The sequence below is a fragment of the Triturus cristatus genome, chromosome 7 (genome assembly GCF_964204655.1).
Source record: "Triturus cristatus chromosome 7, aTriCri1.1, whole genome shotgun sequence".
In the NCBI taxonomy this organism is placed as follows: Eukaryota; Metazoa; Chordata; class Amphibia; order Caudata; family Salamandridae; genus Triturus; species Triturus cristatus.
Window position 1 is genome coordinate 1,247,522,368 of NC_140590.1, and position 23,430 is coordinate 1,247,545,797.

A 23,430-nucleotide genomic window follows, 5' to 3' on the forward strand; every position below is an offset into this window, starting at 1 on the left:
CACAATTCAGCGGGGCCTGACGACACACATGGAGGACTCAGAGGAACAGGCCAGGCGTAACAACCTCCGCTTTGTGGGCTTCCCGGAGGGGTGTGAAGGGGGAGGGAAATGGAACAGTTCCTTACTCGGTGGCTGGAGAGCTGGCTTCCCCCGGAGTCCCTGTCCCGTTGCTTTGTCGTTGAGCGTGCTCACAGGGCTCTCGTGCAGAAGCCTCCGCCTGGAGCCCGTCCGAGACCGGTCATTGCAAAGCTGCTGAACTATCATGACCTCGATGTTGTACTAAAACAGGCCAGGGCCAAGGAACCTCTGCTGTTTGATAATGCACGCATATTGATCTTCCCTGACTATACAAAGCTGGTTCAGCAGTGGCCAAGGCTAGACTTCGTGATCGTAAGTTTCCCTACGCTCTGATGTACCCTGCCCAGTTGCGGGTGGTGTATTGATCCCGCACACATTTCTTTGATTCGCCAGAGGAGGTGTTTCGGTGGACAGATGAGACAGTGCGGCTGCGTCCCCATACACTGCCTCGGAGGGAATCTGACTCTTCTTCCAGCGAGGCAGCTCGTAAGCAGCCTCACACGAAGCTTAAGGATCGCAAGCGCTCCAGGTCCAGCCGTTGATCTTGATCCTGCAGTACATCCTCCCAGGCCGACTTGGCCTCCCAGCAGACTACATCGACCTCCTAATTGGTGGGGGAGATCGCAGTCCTATGTATCTTTGACATTGCTGCTTGGATCAGAGGAGTTCAAGTGAGGGCCGGCTTCTCTATTGGACCTTTCGACGGAGTGGGGGCCTGCTGATGTTGGGCTGTAACTTGGGGATCCATTGGTTGAGGTGTGCCGGGACTCCCGGTTGGGGTCCGCGTGCAGCACTCGCTGCGACAGATGCTTCATCGTTCTTGAAGTATTGGGTGGGGGGAATGTTGGGTTGTTTATGTTTCTATCAACAAGTCGCACTTTGCTACAGTATGGTTAGGCCTCCTTGCATACACCAATTACTCTGTCTTGCACCAGTATCTCTCATTGGGGTCTTACGTGGCCGACTCACTTGATGTCGCCCGGGTGTCCCCCGGAACTCTCAAAATAGTGAGCTGGAATGTCAGGGGGGTACTGGAGCGAGGGGCTGTTCTCCAGCAGGCTAAGAGGGCCCATGCCGACGTACTCATGCTCCAAGAAACACATCTTATGGGATCGAAGGCGCTCTGCCTCCAACGTTATGGCTAGGCTCACGCTTTCCATTCGGGGTTTGTGAGGGGGTCACAGGGGGTGGCGATTTTGATCCACCGCAGGGCTCTATACACACATGTGAAGACGTGGGTGGACCCCCAGGGGAGATACCTATTCCTACAGGAGGGGCATATACACAACCCAGAACCACTGGTTCATCCATGACCATCAGGGAGGAACCAGTGGTTCTGGGTTGTGTTTATGCCCCTCCTCTGCTTTCATGGGGCCTAGTGGAGCGGCTTATGTCATTATGGGCCGATATGCCTGATGGCCTGTCTATAGTTGGGGGCGATTGGAACAATGTGCTGGACATGACCCGGGATCGCTGGAGGCCTGGGGAGGGTGCTGATGCTGGCCAGGTCACAAAACTTTCCTCTTGGTGTCTGGGCTTGATTGGGTGGACCCCTGGCGCCGGATGCCCTGAGATGTTCAGGGCTATACGGATCTCTCTGCGGTCCACAATTCCTACTCTTGCCTCGATTATTTGTTTGTCCCTCGAGTGGCAGCGGGAAGGGTGATGGAGGCGGATATCCTTCCGAGGGGTCTTTCAGATCATTCGCCGATTACTCTAACAGTTCGGATGGGCTGGACAAAACAGCCCTTCCGCTGGCGCCTCTCGACGTGGAATCTCCAGAATGCAGACTACAGGGAATGCCTGGAGGGCGCACTCAATCAATACCTGACACTTAATGTGGGGTTGGTCTTTGGGGCTGAACCTCTGTGGGAGGCATTGAAGCCCACTTTACGGGGTGTCGATATTTCCTTTTGCGCAGCAGCCTGCAGGGCTCGGAGGGAGGCTCTGTTACAAGCAGAGGCTAATCTTGCGGATCTCGATCATCGTAGTAGAGGCGTGGGGGTAACCACGTACGGCAACAGTTGCTGCTGGCGCAACAGAAATATGCAGCTCTTCTTCTGGATGAGGCCCGCCTTATTTGGCTGGCGACGCATAGCAGGGTTTACCAATGGGGAGACAAATCCAGCAAGATGCTCCATCGGTTGTGTCAGAGGATGTTCCATGCCCAGCCCCTTCCCGGTATTGTGGACCCGAATGGAAGGCCCTTCACGGACTCCATTGATATTGCTGAGAGTTTCTCTACATATTTTGCGGAGTTGTATGCCCCCAGAGAATGCCTCCACGAAGACGTGATAGGCCGGTTTTTGAACGACCTCCCGCCCCGGGCTCTGTCCGATGAGCGAGCTCGATCTCTCACTCACGTAGGAGGAGTTGGGTGCAGCCTTGGGAGACCTTAACTCGGGTGAGGCCCGGGGCCAAAGGGGTTCCCCTGTGAATTTTTCAAAAAATACTTCCTGCAGCTTGGACCCCATTACCTTCGGGTGGTGGAGGAGTCCCTTGAGCGGGGCTGTCTTCCTCGAGACTGGAGACATGTGGAGGTTGTGGTGTTCCACAAGCCCGGTAGACCCCCAGATCAACACGCTTCCTACCGTCACATTTCGCTCCTAAATGTGGAGGCCAAGTTACTGGCCAAGGCACTAGCCAATCGCTTGTGGTCCCACATCACCACCTTAGTACACCCACATCAGGCCGGGTTTATGCCCCAGAGGGCGACTAGACATAACATCCGCCGCGCACAGGTTGCTGTGGCGGCTATCCGGGAGCTCTGTACACGGGCGGCACTTCTATTTGCAGATATGGACAGGGCGTTTGACTCCCTTAGCTGGGGTTTATCTATTTGCGCTGTTACGTAGATTAAATCTTGGTCTGCGCTTCCTGTCCTACCTGTCCCTACTCTACACTGATCTTACCGCGTCGGTACGTGTCGCGGACTCCACCTCCTCCACTTTTTCGCTTGGGTGGGGTACGCGGCAGGGCTGCCCACTGTCTCCCTATTTGTTTGCACTGGCGGTGGAACCTTTGGCCGCTTGGGTACTCTTGGACGCGCAGGTGACCGGTTTCGAATGGGCGCATGGCTTGTCAGATCGTTATGCTTTATATGCCAATGACGTTTTATTTTTTCTTACGGACGTGGACAGGATGGGGCCGCGGCTGCTTCGTATAATGCAGATTTTTGGGGAGTCATCGGGCCTCTACTTGAATCCCAGCAAGTCTACCCTATGGCTTCTTGGGGACACATCGGGCCTGGGCGCCTGGGCCTCGTCGGTTCGAGTTGTTACCGGCGGGATGAAGTATTTCTGGGTATTTCTATCGGATTCGTCTACTGTAGCATGGAAGCGGAATTTGCTTTGGGTCTGGGCGCGTGTGCGGGAAGATCTCAGGACATGGTCACATATATGCCTTTGTCGATATATGGTCGATCGGCCATTTTCAAGATGGCCTCGCTCCCCCGCTTGCTGTACCAATTGCAGAACCACCCCTATCCGATTCCCCCAAGATGGTTTAGGCAGGTTAATGCTGCATTGGGTCAATTTCTGTGGGCGGGGGGAGCAGTTAGTCACCCTACGGACATGTTTCCTCTCCACGTATTGTGGTGGACTGGCGACCTCTGACATACTATCGTATTACATGGCCTCACACTTACTTGTCTTGAATGAGTAGTGGTATGGGGATAGAGATGACCCTGCATATGCTGTGGAGCCACGCCTTATGGGGTATCTCTCCCTCCATACGATTCTGTACTCAGCACTGGTGCGTAGATCCCTGCCGCCGGCAACCTAGTTAGTCTTTAAACTTTGGCAACAGGCCTTGCGGAGGATGGGGTGGTGAAACACACTGACACGGGAAACTCCCTTATGGAACAATGGCTGCCTGCCACAACTAGCTACTCTGTCAGGGTTTCGTGGTTGGGACAACATTGGTATCTCTACCCTGGGGGACGTCGTGTGGGGGCCGATACTGAAGTCCTTTTAAGACTTACAAAAAGATTTTCAGATGCCGAAAACCCAATTTTACAAATACCTACAGTTTCGGCACACCCTTTCCCCTAGCTTGGAGGGCCTGGAATCATTGGCGGAGTTCAGCCCGATAGAAGCAAAGGTATTTATGAGGGACCTTCAGGATTACAAAATACCTAAGATCTACCAAACCCTGGTGACTCACAGCTCCCCCACACTGAGGGGCCTGGGAGAGAGACGTGGGTCCACTTGATGAAGAGGACTGGACAGAGGCCCTGCACCCCCCCCCCCCCCCCGGCCGCGCATTGTCCAGTTTAAATATCTGCACCGGGTCTACTTCACTCTGGTCCGGCTGTGGAGGGCGGGACTGGTGACCTCCCTTATATGTCTTAGATGTGAGCGGGAGCCGGGGACCCTGATGCACACGGTTTGGCACGGTCTCTCTTTGTCATGGTTCTGGAGAGGGATTGTGACTTGCCTCGCTGAAGTGCTGGGCTGGGACTTGCCCCATTCGCCGAAATTGGTGCTTTTACATGTCATAGATGGGATTGGGGGCAATATATATAAACACCATCTTATCCTGTTAGGATTTACCTTGGCGAAGAGGGATATTGCTAGGGCATGGAAGGCACCGGCGCCACCCTTAGTGTCGACATGGAAGAAGGAACTGGACTTCTGTATGGGCCTGGAACTTCCCATTTTCATTGCAAGAGGGTGCCCGCAGAAGCATTTTAAAGTATGGAAGCGCTGGGCAGACTATCAGGCCTGCTGTTGGAGCCAGTTGCTGCACCGGGGCACCTCCACCCAGCTTAATACTTCCTCGCTGGTGCAAGCTGTTGTCTTTTGCATTTAAGTTCCTTGGAGCGAGTGGTAGAGGTGCAGAATCTACAGCTAGGCTGTTTCTGGGAGGCTATTAGTGCGACAGTGGGGAGGTGGGTTGTTGGTTGGGGGTTGTTCATTTGATATATTTCATCTGTATTGCTCTCTAATTCTCCTTGATTTCATTAGTGAAATGTCAAAGTCATGATGCTGTATACTTATCGCGCAGATGTCTATGGATTACAGAGTTCTGCTCCATATGTGTCATTTGATGAATACAATTTGTTTAAAAAAAAATAAAATCCAGTGTGCAAAGGAACAATGTCCCAGCCTACAAATACAGGTGTCAAACTATACTGTGACTGTAGAAAACAGATGTGGGTAACGGACCCGCCACAGGTCCTCTTCACAATTGAAGTAGTCAAGAAAGTTGTAGTCAAAATTGAAGCAGAAATAAGGCAAAGGCAAAGCTGAACTTGACCCCCATCCCACAACTCTCTATCAAAGGAGAAGTCACAAGCGTGTCAAGGTGCCATTCAATCTCACTCACAATCTCTGAATAAGGAGCTGATTCCACAAATTATCCCAGCGTTCCCTGGGCTTTCAGCGTCAACGCAAAAGATTGAGACTTTTAATCTGGCCATGCTGCATATTTCTGGCACTCTTCCAGATCCCGCTTGCCACCTTCAGGTCCCAAGGTTCCTATCTGGCCTCCAGTCACATAACTGTCGGCAGATCCAACCTCCGTGCCGACTGAGCCCCAGGAACCAGGCTCCTGGTCAGCATCAACTCCCCAACTCTGGTGGTACTTCCACTATAGCACCAAGACCTGTGCCGGTTGCTCCTTCAGCAATGTCGGCGCCATCAATGCAAGAGGGGAATCTGATGCCGACTCTAATGTACAACACCGATCTACTCAATCTCGATACCAACCGAGGTCGCGCTCTTGACTCCTTTGCAGTGCATGCGGTTCCCATAAATTTTATGTTGACAATGTGCCTACACTACAGTGAAGCTGTCCTCAGAAGATCCATTATCCTTATGACGCTTACTCTGACTAGAGCATGATACACATGGAGATGACATTTGTGAAGAAAAGGATTAATTACCCCTGCATTATAACAGTTTTCTACATGGACTTCAAGGAGGTCAATAGACATAATACTTTCCCTGCCAGAGTTTTTTGCAATGTAATTTGTTTACATTTATTTATTGATTTTTACAAAATACAAATGCAGCAGTGTTTCACAAAAATTATACATTCCATTTGCAGATGAAATATGAACTTTACATGTTAAGGTCCAGAGCACAAAGGTGCATCTGGAAGGTAAAGGAGGGGAGAGGGGCAGGGGACATCGGGTGAGAGGAGATTAGTGGGAAAGTATGGGGTGGGAGGGGGAGGGCAAACAAACTGACCACTCAGTGGGATCCAAACTCCTCCTAGTCGATAGCATCCGATGGTGATGCACCTGACATCATGAGAGGTTAGAATATAAAACCATGTTGGCAGAACAGTTTGGTAAGGCAGCACCTGGAGGGTAACAGATACGCACCTCGGGTCATTCGGGAGCCACCGCTGGGGGCATGTGCGTTCGCAGTCGAGTCTTCAGTGTGTCTGAGAGAGTTCACCTGGCGAGCCCAGATGTCTTTCTGGCCTGAGCAGACTGGCATCAGTTCCCAGCACTCCTCTAATAGCTCCCGGCATGTGGCAGCATCCCTGAGCCACTAGGCCTTGCAGGGTACCTGCCTCCTGCCCCAAAGCACACCACCCTACGTTTAGCTAATAGCAGCAACATGGCCGTCCGCCTGCGGACCTCCGGGGGGACCACTTTACCAGATCTTAATAGCATGACTATGGGGGAGCACTCTGGAGACTGTCCCGTAATACTAGTCACAGTCTGTAACACCTCCTCCCAAAAATTCTGTATCTCCGGGGAGTCCCACGGCAAGTGTAGGAATGGAGCACGTGGCTCATTCGGAGCAGGTGTGTAGACGAGTGATGGGTTCTATGTAAGAAATTGAAATGTATTAAGCGCAGCCTATAGTTCAGGTACAGAGCCTTGTACTTGGAACAGCAGTAACTCCATTGCTCCTCGCTTATGACCAAACCCAGGTCATCAGACCACGTCTGGCGGAGTGATGTCTCGCAAATTGATTCAGCTCGCTGTGTGCTAGCATAGATGTATGTGACAAGCTTGTGGGGAATGGGTTGGCAAGCAGTTCTTCTAGCACTGGGAGCATGGGGGGTGTTGCCCGGAATGTATCATGAAGGCCTCTCAGTGACACTCGGATCTGATAATAGGTCATGGAGTTGGAGAATGAGGGTGTGGTGTCCCGAAACACCTGCTGATAGGTGACAAAAAGCTGCTGTCTTGGTATGCTGCTCCGAGGGAGGAGAACTGCATCCACAGCAGGTGCGCATGCACCCCTGCATCTGTAGTCATCAGGAGTAATGGGTGGTCCAAGAGAGAAATAGGCAAAGTGAAGAGGTGGTCCAGGTGGGCTCTTTTCCGCAACTCATTTCAAGCCAAAAGCATTCACCTGGTGCCGTACATGCTGGACGGGCCCATATAAAAACGTTTGAAGAGGGCACAGGGCTGCATGGTATGAGGCTGGAACTGGATGGGGTGCAACCAGAAGTATGCAAAGTGCGTCTGGGTGCTGTTGAAATAAAGATCCATATCCGGCGCCCCCAGTCCTGCTGCTCGAAAGGGAGCACCAGTTTTACCCATGCCACCGAGGGCTGTTTGCCGGCCTATCCTAGCAAGATAAATAGGGAACGGAGTATTCCCCGGAAGCAGGTCGGGAGAGTGAGTGGTATAAGTAATATAGAGTTATAAGAATTTTGGGAGTACAACCATTTTTGCTATGGCCAGACAGAGACAGCAACAGTAGTAGAGGTGGAGCTCCAGAAGAACTGGAGCATGGTCTGACAGCGTTCGCTGGAGATGCTGGGCATCAGTGGTCCAGGAGGCGTGTCTTACTAGGTCTGTCCGCGCAGGCATCCAGAACTACATTGAAGTCACCTCCCTGTAGTACTACCAGAGTGCCATTGTTCCCACCAGTCGCCTGACCTCTGTGAGAGAGAGGGTCATCTGTATTAGGGCCATACTCGGATACCAGTGTTATAGGAAGTTCCTCTAGGATGTCTGCTAAGATGACATATCGTCCCTGTGGGTTACATAGCGCAGTGCACTTGGGCCAGTTCAGTCCTCTATGGAGCACCACCGCTACTCCCCGCGCATAGCTTGAGTAGCAGGCAACATGCCTCTCAATTGCCCATTGCACCCTCAAGCATGTCTGAGTAGTGGTCATCCAGTGCAATTCCTGCAGTAAGCAAATGTCGATATTGTGTTGCTGTAATAGGCAAATACCTGTCACACTATTCGTCTGTCGTTCAATCGCGTGATGGTTCAGGTTAAGCATTTATCTATCGCCGTGGATGGTCTTCAAGGGCGTGGGTGGTACCGAGTGTGTGAAGTGTAGATGTTAAGGACTTGAATGCTGAGTGGCCAAATAGGGAGCATAACAAGCGAAAGACATATAACATAAACAGTGCAGCAACCCATAACCCACCGCTCACTGTGGCCCCCCCTAACGGGCTGACCTGGACCATCCCTTCCCATCCCCCCAAACAGGTCCCAAAGGGAAGCAAGAAAAAACCTATGGCGACTCATCTCTGGTGGGTACAAAGGTTGCCAGACACACTCCCAGCATGGAAAGCGCTGGGTGGCCGCATATAAAGGATTGGAAGGTACGTAGCAAGAAGCATCTTGTCTTGGTAAACTGGACCGTATCTCAGCACTATCTAACAGAGGGTCGTTTGGCACCCCAGTTCTAGGATCCAGTTTGGTGGCCTGATGAGATGGAGACAACTTGGGGTCGGCGGCAAGGCTGCAATGCCTCAACGGTGCCCAGGTCCTAAGTCGTTTTCCCGAATTTGTTGGTGACCATGTTAGAGCTGGCTCGGCAGCGGGGAGTCCTCTGGCAAATTTGGCAGCCACCTTCAGGTCAGTGAAAAAGATAGGAAATCTCGTCTGGCATTCTGGACAGCCAGGGTGAAATCCGGTAAAAAAGACACTTTACCGCCCTGATATTGAAGGGGCCTGCGCGTCCTACCAAGGCAGAGTGCAGTGTCTCTATCGTTTTGCAGCCTGAATCTTTCTGGATTCACTATGCTGTGCATTACCCCGCCATCTAGTTGTTGGGTCTGGAATGGTAGTATTTCTTCTCTTTTTTTTTTCGTGGCCCAGGTGGGCGTCGGCATCCCACCATTTGGTGTCCTTAGTGATGTTGACGCGCTTCTGGCGGAAGCTCCCACCTTTGGTCGCCATCTTCAGATTATTTTTTCCGCCGTTGGGTCTGGATCGTCACAGAAGAGTTCCAGAAACTTTTGAAGAAGGAATCAACGAAAATCAGCAAAAACCAGTGAAGATTGTCGATTTCAGCACACCGACTGCAGGCCGGACAACCGGGACGACGAAGAGGAGAGGAAACACCAAAAACTTCGACGTCCAATGGAGAATGCGCACACAGGGGCTCCCTTAGCGCGGAGATGGACAAAACTCCATTCGAATTCTGCAACAATTGCCACCACAAATACGAGCAGAAGGACCAACACCCAGTTTGCAACCTCTGCCTGCCGCTCGACCATCGAAGCGAAGACTGCAACGCCTGCTCGGCGTTCACACCCAAGACCCTCAGAGTTCGGGAGAGGCAGCGAGGGGCAAGCTACAACATGCAGGGGCAAGGACCACCCCCATCACTCCGAGACTTGGGCCTCTCTAGTGGGGAAGAGGACAACATCGCAGAGGGACCAGAAGACTGCACGGTCGTCGAGACCGAGAATAAGTCTGCGAAGGAGGTAAGTGAGTCGTCGACCCAAAAACCCCCTATCGACGCTCGAAAGAGTGAGGCAAGGTCCTCAAAAGGGGCGCTGCCGTCCAAACTCTCGGCACCCGCAGCTGCACCCAAAGACAAACAGCCCAGCGGATCCTTCGAAAAGGACTCCCAGCAGGCGAGAACTCTGGAGAAACTTAGGTCGTCGAAGCCCAGTCTTGAAACGGACCGCTCGACGCCAAGGGAAAAAGAGTTAAAGGCGGCTTCGATGCCGACGACCACGAAGCGAAGCGCCAAAGCTCTAGACGCCGAACAGGTGGCCGAGATGGAGAAAAAGAGAAGAAGGCTCGAGGCCGCAATCACAAACCTCCTCCAGCTAAAAAAGGATTTCGACGATCGGATGAGCCGGTACACCATCCCTTCGAAGTCCGCAGCCGAAGCAGAGCTCGAAGAGTGGGTCGAGGACCCTGATCCGCCGAAACGCCGGATCCAGCCGAAGAACAGGAGGAAGAGGGCCTTGATTACTTCGAGGCAGAAGGCAAAGAGGATCAACAGACCTACCGGGACTCGACATCCTCAGAGGTGCAAGACCTGGAGTGGCAGGATCTCGACGCCGAAGATCCAGAAGAGGGTGTAGAATCATATCTGTCGAGGCCATCGCCGCCGGACGACATAGGCATATACAATATGGTCATAAAGAAAGCTGCAGCCACTTATGGAGTGAAGCTAGAGGAGGAGAAGCCCAAAGCTTGTTTTCTCCTGGAAACCCTGCTTCCGACACAGACTAGGAGCCAATTCCTACCCATGCTAAAGAGTGTGCTGGACCAGGGCAGGGAGGTTTTCAGGGAGCCAGCTGTACGCAAGTCAGTGACCCCAAGGACAGAAAAGAAATATAAACATTCCTCACAAGACCCAGCATATTTTCAGGGATCAGTACCTGCTGATTCGATAATAGCATCGACAGCTAGGAAGAGGGCCAACGTGCCCACTAACTCCGGACCACCGCAAGACAAGGAGAGCAGGAGGATGGACCTCACAGGGACGAAGATGGAGAGGAGTGCGGCGAATCAATGGCGCATCGCCAACTCAAATGCCTTAATTAACAGACATGCCTACCAGCATTGGGAGGAATTCGGCCACTGCTCAAACATCTCCCGGAGCAGTACCAACAGAGGGCACACCACCTCGTGGAAGAAGGCAGGAACATGGCAAACACATGCCTGAAATCGACCCTGGAAGCAGCGGAGACATCCAATAGGCAGATGATGATTGGGGTTACGGGAGAAGGCATGCCTGACTGAGGATCTCGGGCTTCAAACCAGAAGTCCAAAATAACATCTTGAACACACCCTTCAACGGAGAACAACTGTTCGGCTGACGAAAATCTTACGCGGCTAAAAAAGGACAATGAAACAGCAAGGTCCATGGGAGCGCTGCAGTTCAGGGGGGTGAGAAGGGGCACCCCCTGAAGGAGACCAGCAGGCAGAGGAAACAGCCTTCCTCGTCTGAAGCGCAGAGATACTCCTTCGGGAGTCAATTCTGGCGCTATATAAATAAATAAAATTTAAAAAAATTTAAAAATCACATCAAGCCTTCCAACAGGGTTACCAAGGAGGCAATCAGACACAGCAACTGGGAGGGCGCTCGAATGGACGAGGTCAGACAAGAAGAGGAGGACAGCAACCCACCGCCAAGTGACTCTGCTGTATGAAGGACGCCCAACCATATCACAACACCTCTAGGGGGGCGACAATACAAGGGAGAAGACAAACTATTAGTACCACAATGCAAACAGTTCCCCGAGCACATAACACCTGTAGGAGGCAGAATCATACACTTCTTCCAGGAGTGGAAGAAGGTCACAACCGACAAATGGCTACTAAACATCATACAGCACGGCTACTGCATAGAACTAGAAAAGCCACCTCCAAACAAGAGACCAAACTACAAGGGACACTCTACAGCAGAACTATCACTCTGGCTGCTAGAGGCACAGGAGCTCCTAAAGAAGGAGGCAATAGAGACGGTGCCGTACAACGAAAGGAACATGGGGGTCTACTCCAACTACTTCCTTGTACCAAAAGTAGACGAAACGTTAAGACCTATCCTAGACCTACGGTTCTTAAACAAATTCGTAAGGACTCAAAGATTCAAGATGACATCTCTGCAAAAAGTAATACCCCAGATACAGGAAGGGGATTACAGGGCAACTATAGACCTAAAGGACGCTTACCTACACATCTCCATGAACAAAAGACACAAACTCCTACTAAAATTTGTGATCAAGGAAACGCACTACCAGTTTACGGTCCTGGCATTCGGGCTAAAGTTTGCACCAAGGGTGTTCACAAAATGCGTAGCTGCGGTGGCAGCACACCTACAGAGGCAGTGGATACACGTATACCCGTACCTCGACGACTGGCTGGTAAAGGCTCATACAGCCAATGCAAACAACACATTCAGCAGGTCACTCAAACGCTAATGCAACTAGGGTTTTCAATACATTGGGGAAAGTCCTCAATAAAACCAGAACAGGTGAAGATATTCCTAGGGGCAGAGATCAACACCTTACAAGGAAAGGTATTCCCCAGCACGAGGAGAACACAGGCACTACTGAAGGAGACACATCGCTACCACAAGGGGCAAGCTCTGACAGTGAGGACGGTGAGCAAGCTCATGGGAATGATTGCGTCATGCATACACCTAGTCCCAAATATACGACTCCACATGAGACCATTCCAAGAATGGCTCCAACAGCAGTGGTCACAAGCAACGGGGAGTTGAGAAGATCTAGTGGTTGTCACACACTCGTTGCAGCAGAAAATAGCGTAGTGGAACAAAGAAAACATAGCACAGGGGAAGCCATTCACACCACCAACTCCAACGGTGACCATCACAACAGATGCCTCCCACCTGGGATGGGGAGCGCACATGAACAAACTCAAGGTGAGGGGGTTATGGACACAGAAAGATGCAGTAAAACACAACTACCTAGAGCTGAAGCAGTGTTCCTAGCCTTAAAGGCATTTCAGAAGGAGCTGTACGGGAACAGGGTGTTGATCCAACCAGACAACACCACAACCATGTTCTACATCAACAAGCAAGGAGGAACACACTCAGTAGCGCTATCGAAGCTAGCACAGGAAATATGGGCATGGGCCATTCCACTGAGAATAGACCTACTAGCAATACACCTACCAGGGAAGGACAATGTGGAAGCAGACCGACTCAGCAGGCAGACGTTAGCATCCCACGAATGGGAGATCAACCTACAGGAATTCGAAAAAATATTCCAAAGGTGGGGAACGTCGCAAATAAACCTATTTGCAGCACGCCAGAATGCAAAATGCCAACACTTCGCATCCAGACAACCAGACCATCGGTCGCAAGGGAATGCGCTATGGATAAGTTTGTCAAAGACATTTTTTATACGCTTTTCCCCTGATACCACTGATACACAGGGTACTCAGCAAATGCAGGATCAGCAACATGACGCTAATACTCAGTGGGCCAGACAGTCCTAGTTCTCACAGATAGTAGAAATGGCACAAGAACTAGCACACAGGTTCCCAAAAAGAAGGGACCTGTTAACAATGCAGAACAGAAAGGTACTGTACCCAGAGCCAGAGAGCCTCAGCCTAGCCGCATGGCTCCTAACGACCTAGAATTCGCACACCTCAAACTACCGGCAAGTACTATGGCAGTACTCAGAGAGGCGAGGAAACCGACAACAAGGAAGTGCTACTTAGCAAAATGGAAAAGATTCTCCCAATGGTGCATCAAGGAGAAACTACAACGGAAGATCACGAGGGAATCCATAGTACTAAAATACTTAATGCACCTGCTACAAAGCATACTAAGCTACATATCCCTAAGGGTGCACTTAGCGTCAATAGTAGCTTACACGAGGGGAGAAACAGGGAAGAGTTTCTTCACCTCCCTAGTTGTGAAAAGATTTCTGGAAGGAGCTAAAAGCATTGCACCCCCAAAAAGGATGCCAGCACCAACATGGAACCTCAACGTGGTGTTAACTCAATTGATGAGGCGCCCTTTGAACCTATTCACAAGGCGACACTGCACATGCTCACACTAAAGACAGCCTTCTTAGTGGCTATCACGTCGCTACGAAGAGTCCGTGAATTGCAAGCGCTAACGCTCCAAGAGCCCTACCTACAAATACACAGCGACCGGATTGTAATGAGGACGGACCCACACTTCTTGCCAAAGGTGGTGTCTCTATTCCACATTAACCAAACAATCCAAATACCAAGTTCTTTCCAAAAAACTACTACAAACACTGAAGGGGCGCTACACACAGTGGACACCAGAAGGGCTGTCATGCACTACATAGAAAGGACAAAGGAGAGCAGGAAAATGAAACAGTTCTTTGTATCCTTTGCCAGCAGCTTGTTGGGACGGCCAGTCACCAAAAACACCATTGCACGGTGGCTTGCACAAGCAATTCAACTCTGCCACAAGCGGGCAGTACAAGAGCTACAGGGACTCAAGCTCACTCTGCTGGTAAGAAAGGAGCAACAGTTGCGTTTCTAGCAAACACACCTATTCAAGACATTTGCCAAGCTGCAACATGGTCTTCAGTGCACACATTCACTAAGCACTACTGTGTGGATATTCAGATGAATAAGGAAGCGCAAGTGGGACAGAAGGTCTTACAATACATTTTCAGTAACCAGTGCTCATCTTCCACCCAACCACCACAATAAGGACAAACCGCTATTAAGTCTATGCACAGCCCTGGCCTGGAGGTGCCCGGCGTGCAGGTCCAGTCTCCTCACTCTCAGGGCAGCAACATCCAAGTACATCTCACAGAGAGGCATCAGAAGGTCTGACTCGGCAATCGGGGGAGAGTCGGTGGATGGGTTAAGCTCGGGGGTTCTCACCCACTCCGGGCAGAGGTCCGATCTGGGGCGCCCCTCCAACAGGCCAACTCTCCCGAGCTCAAATACGGCCACTGGCCCAGCACTGCTCCAGCAGGCCCCGCTTCAGTCTCACCCCACCACTGTCCCCGTGGGTGGCACAAGCATGCCCGCAGCAGCTGGGTGGTACCAGGTATTCGGGTGAAGTGCCGGCCGCGATGGGAGTGCAGGCCAGCCGGTGCCAGGTCCCGAGCTGCGACCCCCACGTCCAGCTGTTGTGCACCCCTGGAGTAGTGTTCTGCAGGTGCACTGATTAATCCATACTTGTGTGTATCCCATGGCTCAGGCAGACCGTTCTAGTTGGTCGCTCTATATGGCTGCCTCTGTTCGGCTGGTAATAGTCAAGCAGTGAGGTAATGAGAGCAGGAATGATAGTTTTTTGGGTCTCCAGTGGCAGTAAATAAAAAAAAATTCTTTATGAATTTTAGAAGTTCAAAACATGCGCCCACAACTGGAGGTGAAAAGTGACACGACTACCAAACTTTACTCCCATATTGCGTACTATCGAGACCGGGGCAGGAGGGAAAGGGATATGACTGGGCCAGTATTCATCCTCCCAGACAGGGTGAGGGTATCCAAATAAGAGGATCTAAGCCTTATTGGCATTACACTGAAGATTACTGTGCAGCATCCAGTGAAAGACTGCCTTTAGACATGACTCCACTATGGCCCCACCAGCACTCCTCCGGTAATTACAAAAGTGATTGCAGTTTTGACAACCGTCTTTGGAGGTTGGGGATACCAGTTTTTCCTACCTTGACAACTGGCTGTTGAAGATGGGTTTACCACAGTCAGTCATAAACCACCTCCAGATGACAGCAAGCCTACTGACTTTGTTGCAATGAGGTTCTCGATCAGCGACCTGAAGTTGCAATCGACTCCTTTTCAAAGGCTTCCTTTTATAGGAGCTATCTTCGGCACAATGCCTTTCAAGACATTTCCTCTGTTGCAAAGAGTCAAGGATATTTGGGTTATCATCAGGATGTTTCAGCCTCTGCCCTGGATCTCTGTGTGAGCAGCTCTGAGGCTTCTTGGTCTGTTTGCCACGTGCATCCTGCTTGTCAAGTACGCCAGGTGGCATGTGCAGGCTCTGCTTTGAGATCTGATATCCCCGTGGGCCCAGCACTAAGCAAACCTAGAGGATGCCATCCACGTTTTGAAGGAAACCCTACATGATCTGCAGGGGTGGCTGCTTGACCATAGTCTGACCTTGGGCATACCCCTGTCCCTTTCCCACCCACAGCTGATAATTGTAATAGATGTGTCACTGTTGGGTTGAGGAGGTCCTCTAGGAGAGGGGAAGATCAGAGGACGCTGGTGTCTGGCGGAAACCCAGCCACATATCAGTCTATTGGAGTTGTGTGCTATTTGCGTGTCATTGAAGGCCACCCTGTCGTCACTCCAGGGGAGGCTGATGCAGGTTCTCATGGAAAACCGTCACGGGGAACCTTTAACAAGCAGATGGAGTGAGATCCTGTGTCAGGAGGCTCTGCATTTTTGGAGAGTGCTGGAACATGAGGGCATCCCCCTGAATGTGAACCCCCTGGTGGGATCCATGATCACCAGGGTAGACCAGCTCAGCTGGCAGTTCCTTCATGATCACAAATGGTGTCTGCACCCCGAGGTGGCAGAGGGAGTCTTACAGTAGTGGGCGAATACCCTGGCTAGAACGCCATGTGTCCAAACGATTATGTGTTGCAGTTTATGTAAAAGGTTTTGCTATGAGATTCATTTAAACTGAAGAGGAACACTGGACTCCTGTATGCCGTTTGTCCTCTGCCTTTCCTGATCATGAACACTATTGCACAAGTCATCCTAGTAGCTGCGGATTGGGCCAGGTTGGAACTCTCCTGCATGTGCATCTGCCCTTCAATAAGGCTACCACTTTGGAAGGATCTTCTTCGGCAGCAAAAGAGCAGAGTTCTGTACCCGAACCTGGCCAATATGCACCTCCATTTGTGGAGATTGAGCGACAGCAATTGACAGTGTTTGATCTGCCAACCAAAGTTATGGATGTCATCCTAACTTCCAGGCGCCGTTCCGCAAAGATTATTTACTTTTGGTGCATCGGTAAATTTGTTGCCTGATGTGGAGTCTGCAAGACAGACCTTTTTCAAGCCAAACTGTGAAATATTGTGTTGTTTGTTTTGTTATTGGCCAAACAATGCCTTGCAGTGGTCACTATAAAGGTTATTTGTTGACCAATTCGGCCTTTCTGTGTTGCACGGACAAACCGTTCTTGTTCAAATCACCTTTTGTGATACGTTTTCTTAAGGGTTTGACACAATCCCTCCCAAACCATTTATGATGCCAGAATGGGACCTTAATTTTGTTCTAACATTTCTCTTGTGTACTCCCTTTGAGCCAATGCATAGCTGGCATTCTGACCATAAAGACTGTTATTGCGATCACTTTAGCACCTCACATGAATGACCTCCAGGCTCTCTCGGTGCAACCATCCTACACCATTTATTCTCTGGACTACCTTGTGTTGAGGACCCGGGCAGTCTAATTGCCAAAAGTTGTGACTCCTTTTCATGTTGGGCTATCCATCACCCTCCCAGCATTCTTTGACCAGGCTCACCCCTTAAACGAGGATGAGAGACTTATCGGCTGGACCCCAAAAGAACTTTGAGCTTTTACATTGATTGTTCACTCGATAGTTCTTAATACAATCAACTTTTTGTGGTGTTCTCTGGGGGCAAAGAAAAGAAAGGTAATGCAGGAAAACACTCTGCTGAGGTGGATAGTCTTCTGCATCAAAATGTGCTATTCATTGACCAACATCAGCCTCTGGAAGGTCTGATGGCCCATTCCACCAAGGTCATGGCTGCAACCAATGAATTGGCACGTTGAGTGCCTGTCATTGACATCTGTGAGGCTTCGATGTGGCCGTCCTTGCACACATTCACAAAGCCATGACAACCAGGTCCAACAGGAAGGGCATTTCGCCCTCTCGGTCCAGCAAGACGTTTTGGCCTTAGTCCACTCCACAGGCAGGAGATGGGAGGTGCTGCATTGTCGATAAACCCAAAGTATGAGAGGCAACGCGAAAATAAAATAGCTGGTATACTGTGATATTACAGAATTAACGTAATACACAAAGAGCTAAGCAGTTTTTCAAATTTCTTTCTTTATTGTGATGGTGTTGTTATATCCACAGCCAACGCGTTTCGCTGGGATTCCGATTGTAACAACCTTGTTACAATCGGAATCCCAGTGAACCGGTGGCGTACACGTCGTTAAGGTCCTTTATCAGAAGGGGTACTTACCCATGTTACACGTTCAGAGTGTCCATCACTCACTTTTTCCCGCGCAGCCGAGACGGAAGTATAACCGGCGGAGAGATGAGTTCCAGAACCCCAGAAGAAGTTTTGAAGCAGCCCAAAAGGACTATAGTATCCTAACTCATGCCTGGGAGCAAGCACGGGAAGACAATCCAGAAAAGATTCTTGCATATTGGGAACTTTCCACATTGCTACAACTGAACAATCGTGTTCTACTAAGTTCGACAGCTTGATTCGTTGCCCTGAAGAAGCCCATGTTTGGGCGAAACGCGTTGGCTGTGGATATAACAACACCATCACAATAAAGAAAGAAATTTGAAAAACTGCTTAGCTCTTTGTGTATTACGTTAATTCTGTAATATCACAGTATACCAGCTATTTTATTTTCGCGTTGCCTCTCATACTTTGGGTTTATCATTATTGTTTATAGTCTTTTAAGCGGCTGACTATTTGAGGTGGGCAACGCACACACTACTCGTAAGTGACTTGTTCAGGCAGTGCGAATGTGCTCAAACCCAGCTGCTTACTTCTCATATATCTAGGTGCTGCATTGTCATCTATTCTAAAGGTGAAGAATCAGTGGTTTGAAATATCTAACAAAAGTATAAATTGCTTATCTCCAGTTACGTGCTTTCTAATGGATGCTCTGAGTAAGCGAAGATTCCGAAGTGTCCTCAGACCTCCCTCTTCTTTGGAGTGATCTCCTTTTACCATCTAATAAGATCCCAAATTAGAGATCTGATTTCTGGTATCTCCAATTGATTTGTGCTCCATTTCTGATAGCGTAGAAAGGGTCAGGCAGCAAACTTATTTTTTACATGCAAGGATGAACCTTGCATGAGTTCCACTCCGTCACTTGGAACAAAGTCAACACGGAGCGGCGTAGCTTCACCTAGCGGCATGTGGGAGCACGGTTATGAAAAGTATCCAGATCTAGTCTGGTGTCTAATTCTAAAGGTGAGGAATCTGCAGTTACAGTATCCGCCAGAAAGAGTGTTACTGAAGGAAAGTTACTTGTTCTTTTGGCTTGTCTATAAGCTTATACTCAATACAGCAGGACTGAGGTGGTTATGGGGGAAATCCAATGATGATGGCTATAGGCCTGATCTATTTAATATGAAGTGTTACAATAAAGGCAGTAGGCCTGAAATATCTATTGTGGAGCGCTTATGATAACAGAAATCCAATTAAAGGTGGATTGTTATGATTTTTTTCGAAAGCTCACAGAGAATTGTTCTGTTACATGGAATCTCACAGACAGAGTAGTAAGCAAAGGTTTTGGTGGTGTTTATCCCCTGTGACAGACTGTGGACGTAGAAGATTTGCACTGTGAAAAATCTTTATCATTTTGTTTTGCCTACTATAATTTTGTGTACATTTATCATTTTATGACTGTATGCCTCATGGTTCTCTTGTGGGAAAGATTACACTCCGTGCAAATTGGTTACAATAAACACTATTTGCCCTATTAGTGCACAGGACAAAGGTATGCCAGATGCCATAGATTTGTTTGTTTTTTAATGAAAAAGTTATGACAAAGACAGTAGACTTGTTTTTTTTATTGTGAAAAACATTTGTTGAAAGGCAGTGAGCCTCTGACAGTAGATTATCACATTATGTTACTGACAGTAGACCGGTATTTTGTTACAGGTAATTTGCGTAGCAGGCAAGGGTTTTGGTGTTGGTCACCCACTCTCGCAAACTCTAGGAGTGGAAGATTTTCACATGATGTTGCTTGTTATGCCTTATTGTCTTGCACCCAGTAATTTTATATATATATGTAATTTTATAGCTATGCCTCATCAGTGCCAGTTTATGTGCAGTTTAGTAGGCCTGTGCTGTTCTAGTCTCGAGCCTATGGTAATGGCTATAGGCCTTATCGGTTCCCAGGAAAAGCTAGGGCTTATTCCTGAAGTGTGATCGGTTTATGATGAAAAGTAATGACAAAGCAAGTAGGCATGCCATACCTACTGTGAAAAGCATGTGTTAAATGCAACAGACTTTCAAGGGTGGATTCTTATTACACTCTGCTAAAGCCTGTCTGCAGGTATCTTGTTACATGGAATTGCAGAGATTACTGTTGTCGGCAAGGGGTTTTTGTGTTAGTGACCCGCCCAAACAAACCTTGTGGCTAGAAGATGTGCACTACGATAATCTTAGTAGGGATTTAATATTGTTTGACAACTATAATTGTATACATGTTTTATTTACAATGTTATTATGGTATAAGTGATGGTTGCATTGTAGGAAAACGTATGCCCAAAATAGTAGGTCTGAGTTTGTTATGGTGGCAAGTCGGGGATAAAGGTTATAGCCCTGTTTATTCTGAAACTTTACTATAAAGGCAGCTGGCCTGACCTATTGATTGTGAAAAGCATATGTTAAAATCAATAGGCACGCAAGGGTGGACTGTTCTTACTTGGTATTAAAGCCTCCAGGTAGGTATTTTGTTACATGGAATCTCACAGATTATATTAGTAGTCATGGGCTGGTGCTGGTTGCCCTCTTCTCACAAGCTGTGGGTATATTTGTACGGTGTGAATTCTTGTTAGATCCTTCTAAGAGAGATAGTAGTTTGTTTTTCCAGCTGTGATTTTATATGCATTTGTAAATTTATGACAATATGCTTGATAGTTGCCCTGTGAGACAGTTCAAGCTGAATACAGTAGGCTTGAGTTGGTTTTGGTGACAAGCCGATGATAGAAACGATGGACCTGATTTGTTCACTTGGAAAATGTATTTCAGATGCCATTGGTCTGATCTGTTTATTACAGAAAGCTACGACAAAGGCAGCAGGCCTGATATATTTACAGTGTAACACACATATAAATGCCAATAGGTCTTTAAGGATGGATTGTTTTTACCCAGCGTTGAAGCCTGCAGTTCGGTATTTTTTTTACCTGATCTCATAGATTACATTTGTAGGGAAGGATTTTGATGTTAGTTACCCAATTTGACAAACCCTAGGGATAGAGCTGCACTCTAATAATTCATACTGCAATCTCTTTGGAATGCCTGACAGGTTTGCCAGGATCTTGCAATAAAGAATAATTAAATAATACGTACATCTATATTTTTATATATATTGGCCTTTCTAAGTGTTGTTTACACTCTACTTCGATCCCTGAGAGCATTCTGCATGGGGTAGTGATTCTATCTAAGTCAGTCATGGGCTCTTTTGCCTTATGAACAATGGCATTTTCTGATCTGTGTAAATCCATCTGAAAATGAATGTGAATCACTGTCCGGCTTGGTTAGCCAGTCATTTCGTTTTCATTTGGCTCCTTTTATAGTTTCCCTTTCATTTGTTTGCTTTTCCTCTTTCCATTCTAAATTATAGGTCACAGCCTACCAGACAGCACAGCTGTCTGGTTTGCTAAGGACATCTTGGGGACTTTCAGAAAGTTGACCTGGGAATTCATTCCATCCGTTGACTACCATTGGTTTTGTAGCTCACATTTTCTGGCTTTCTATTTGCTAGTTGTATATGCTTTAGGCTCTCCAGGTTCAGTTGTTCCCTCCCGTTGCTTACATTTTCTTTCTCTTACTTTAAAGTCAGAGGATTTATGTGACAATCTTGTTGGCCTATGGGGTAGGAAAGAATTTTTTTCCTAGCACATGACAGCATTTAAATGTACTGTGTAAGTATTTCAGAGTTTTTCAGAATTAGGAAACACAAGTGAAGCACATGTTTTGTTATTTCTGAAGTGTTGGAAACAAACACTTTTGTTATGATTAAAACAAATCGTTGCACTAGGTGATGCCATTTCCCCCCATTTTTGTCTGTCCACTGTACAATTTTATTAGTAAAAGTGTATGTCTGTGCAATTTTAATAGTAATTTCAATTAATTGTCTTTAATGACAATGTATTACCATATAAAGCATACTCCACCCTATGCCACTCCACTCTACTCTGCACCTTTCCACTCTACACTATCCTGTACCACTCTACTCTATGCCAATGCACTCTTCGCATCTCTAATCTAAACCACTGGACTCTACACTGCTCCAGTCTTTGCGACACCAATCTACTCTCCACAATTCCACTCTACACCACTGTACTCCATTTCACTCTGTTAAACTGCACTGTATGTCAGTACACTCTGCGCCAATGCACTTTACTCTGTAACATTAAACTCTATGCCCCTGCACTGTACTCTAATCCACTGTATGCCACTCTAGTCTACTCTGCACCACTGCACTCTATGCCACTTCACTCCACACAACTTTCCTGTACGGTATTACACTATGCCACTTTACACAGCTGCACTCTACGTTGCACTTCTCCACTCTAAGCCACTTCACTCTAATCTGAAACAATCTACTACACGCCACTGCACTCTACGCCACTCCATTCTATGCCACTGCACTCTATGCCACTGCACTCTATGCCACTCTACACCACTGCACTCTACACCACTGCACTCTACTCTGCATCACTGCTCTCTGCGCCACTCTACTCTGCGGCACTCTGACACTCTGCACTGCACTCTCCACCACTGAACTCTGCGCCACTCTACTCTGCAATGCTTCATTCCACTCTATGCCACTGCTTTCTATGGCACTATACCTACACCATTCAATGCTACTCTACATTGCACCACACTGCACTCTATGCCGCTCGACTCTGCTCTGCACTCCACCGCTCTCTATGCCACTTGACTCTGCCATGCACCACTGCATCACTCAACTGTGCCACTCCACTCTGCACCACTCTACGCCACTTTACTCTGCGCCATTCTATTCTGAGCCACTCTGCGCCACTCTTCACAACTGCACTGTACTATGCTCCACTGTAATCTACGCCATTGCGTTCTTCAATGCTCCGATATACGCCATTGAATTCAGTGCCACTGCACTCAATACCACTGCACTCTACGCCACTATACTCTGCTTATTATGCTCTGCAACACTCTAGGTCAAGGCACTCTACACTAGTCCACGCTATTCTATGCCACTCCGGTCCATGTAACTCTACGTTACTCCACACTATGCCACTCCAGTAGACGGCACTCTCTCTCTACTCTACTCCACTCTTTGCCATTCCATTCTACATCACTCCACACAATTTTTCTCTATGTCACTAACTTTTAGCCATGCTGAACAGCAGCAGCAGCCACGCTGGTGTACAACATGGCTAAAACACATTGACAAAGCCAATAGTTCCTGTATAGATGAGACTTATTACCTTTGCCAATGCTTGGTATTAAGAGGGTACTACAGTTCCACAGACAGTGCTAACTGGTTGCTTGCTTGCCGCTCATTTCATTTGCAGTGTACAGCATCCCTTACGGCCACTTCTCAAAACCAAACCACCATTATGGCATGCTTTTGTCCAGTGTGTATCAGTGGTTTACCTTTCCCAGATGGCCAACATGTCGGTTCTGAACGTGGTGGCCAAACTGCAACTTGAAAGTAACGGCATACTATGCTCAGTACCACTGCAAGACGGACACCCACTACAATGTTTTGTTTTGTTATTACACACATATGCCTGCTGTGTGTGGGCG

At 48.6% G+C, this 23,430-nt stretch overlaps 1 protein-coding gene across 3 annotated transcripts in view; it reads left to right on the forward strand.

The window, feature by feature from the left end:
- BCKDK (branched chain keto acid dehydrogenase kinase) overlaps positions 1 to 23,430 on the forward strand; it is a 172,098-nt gene that overhangs the window by 62,415 nt on the left and 86,253 nt on the right. The window lies entirely within an intron of this gene.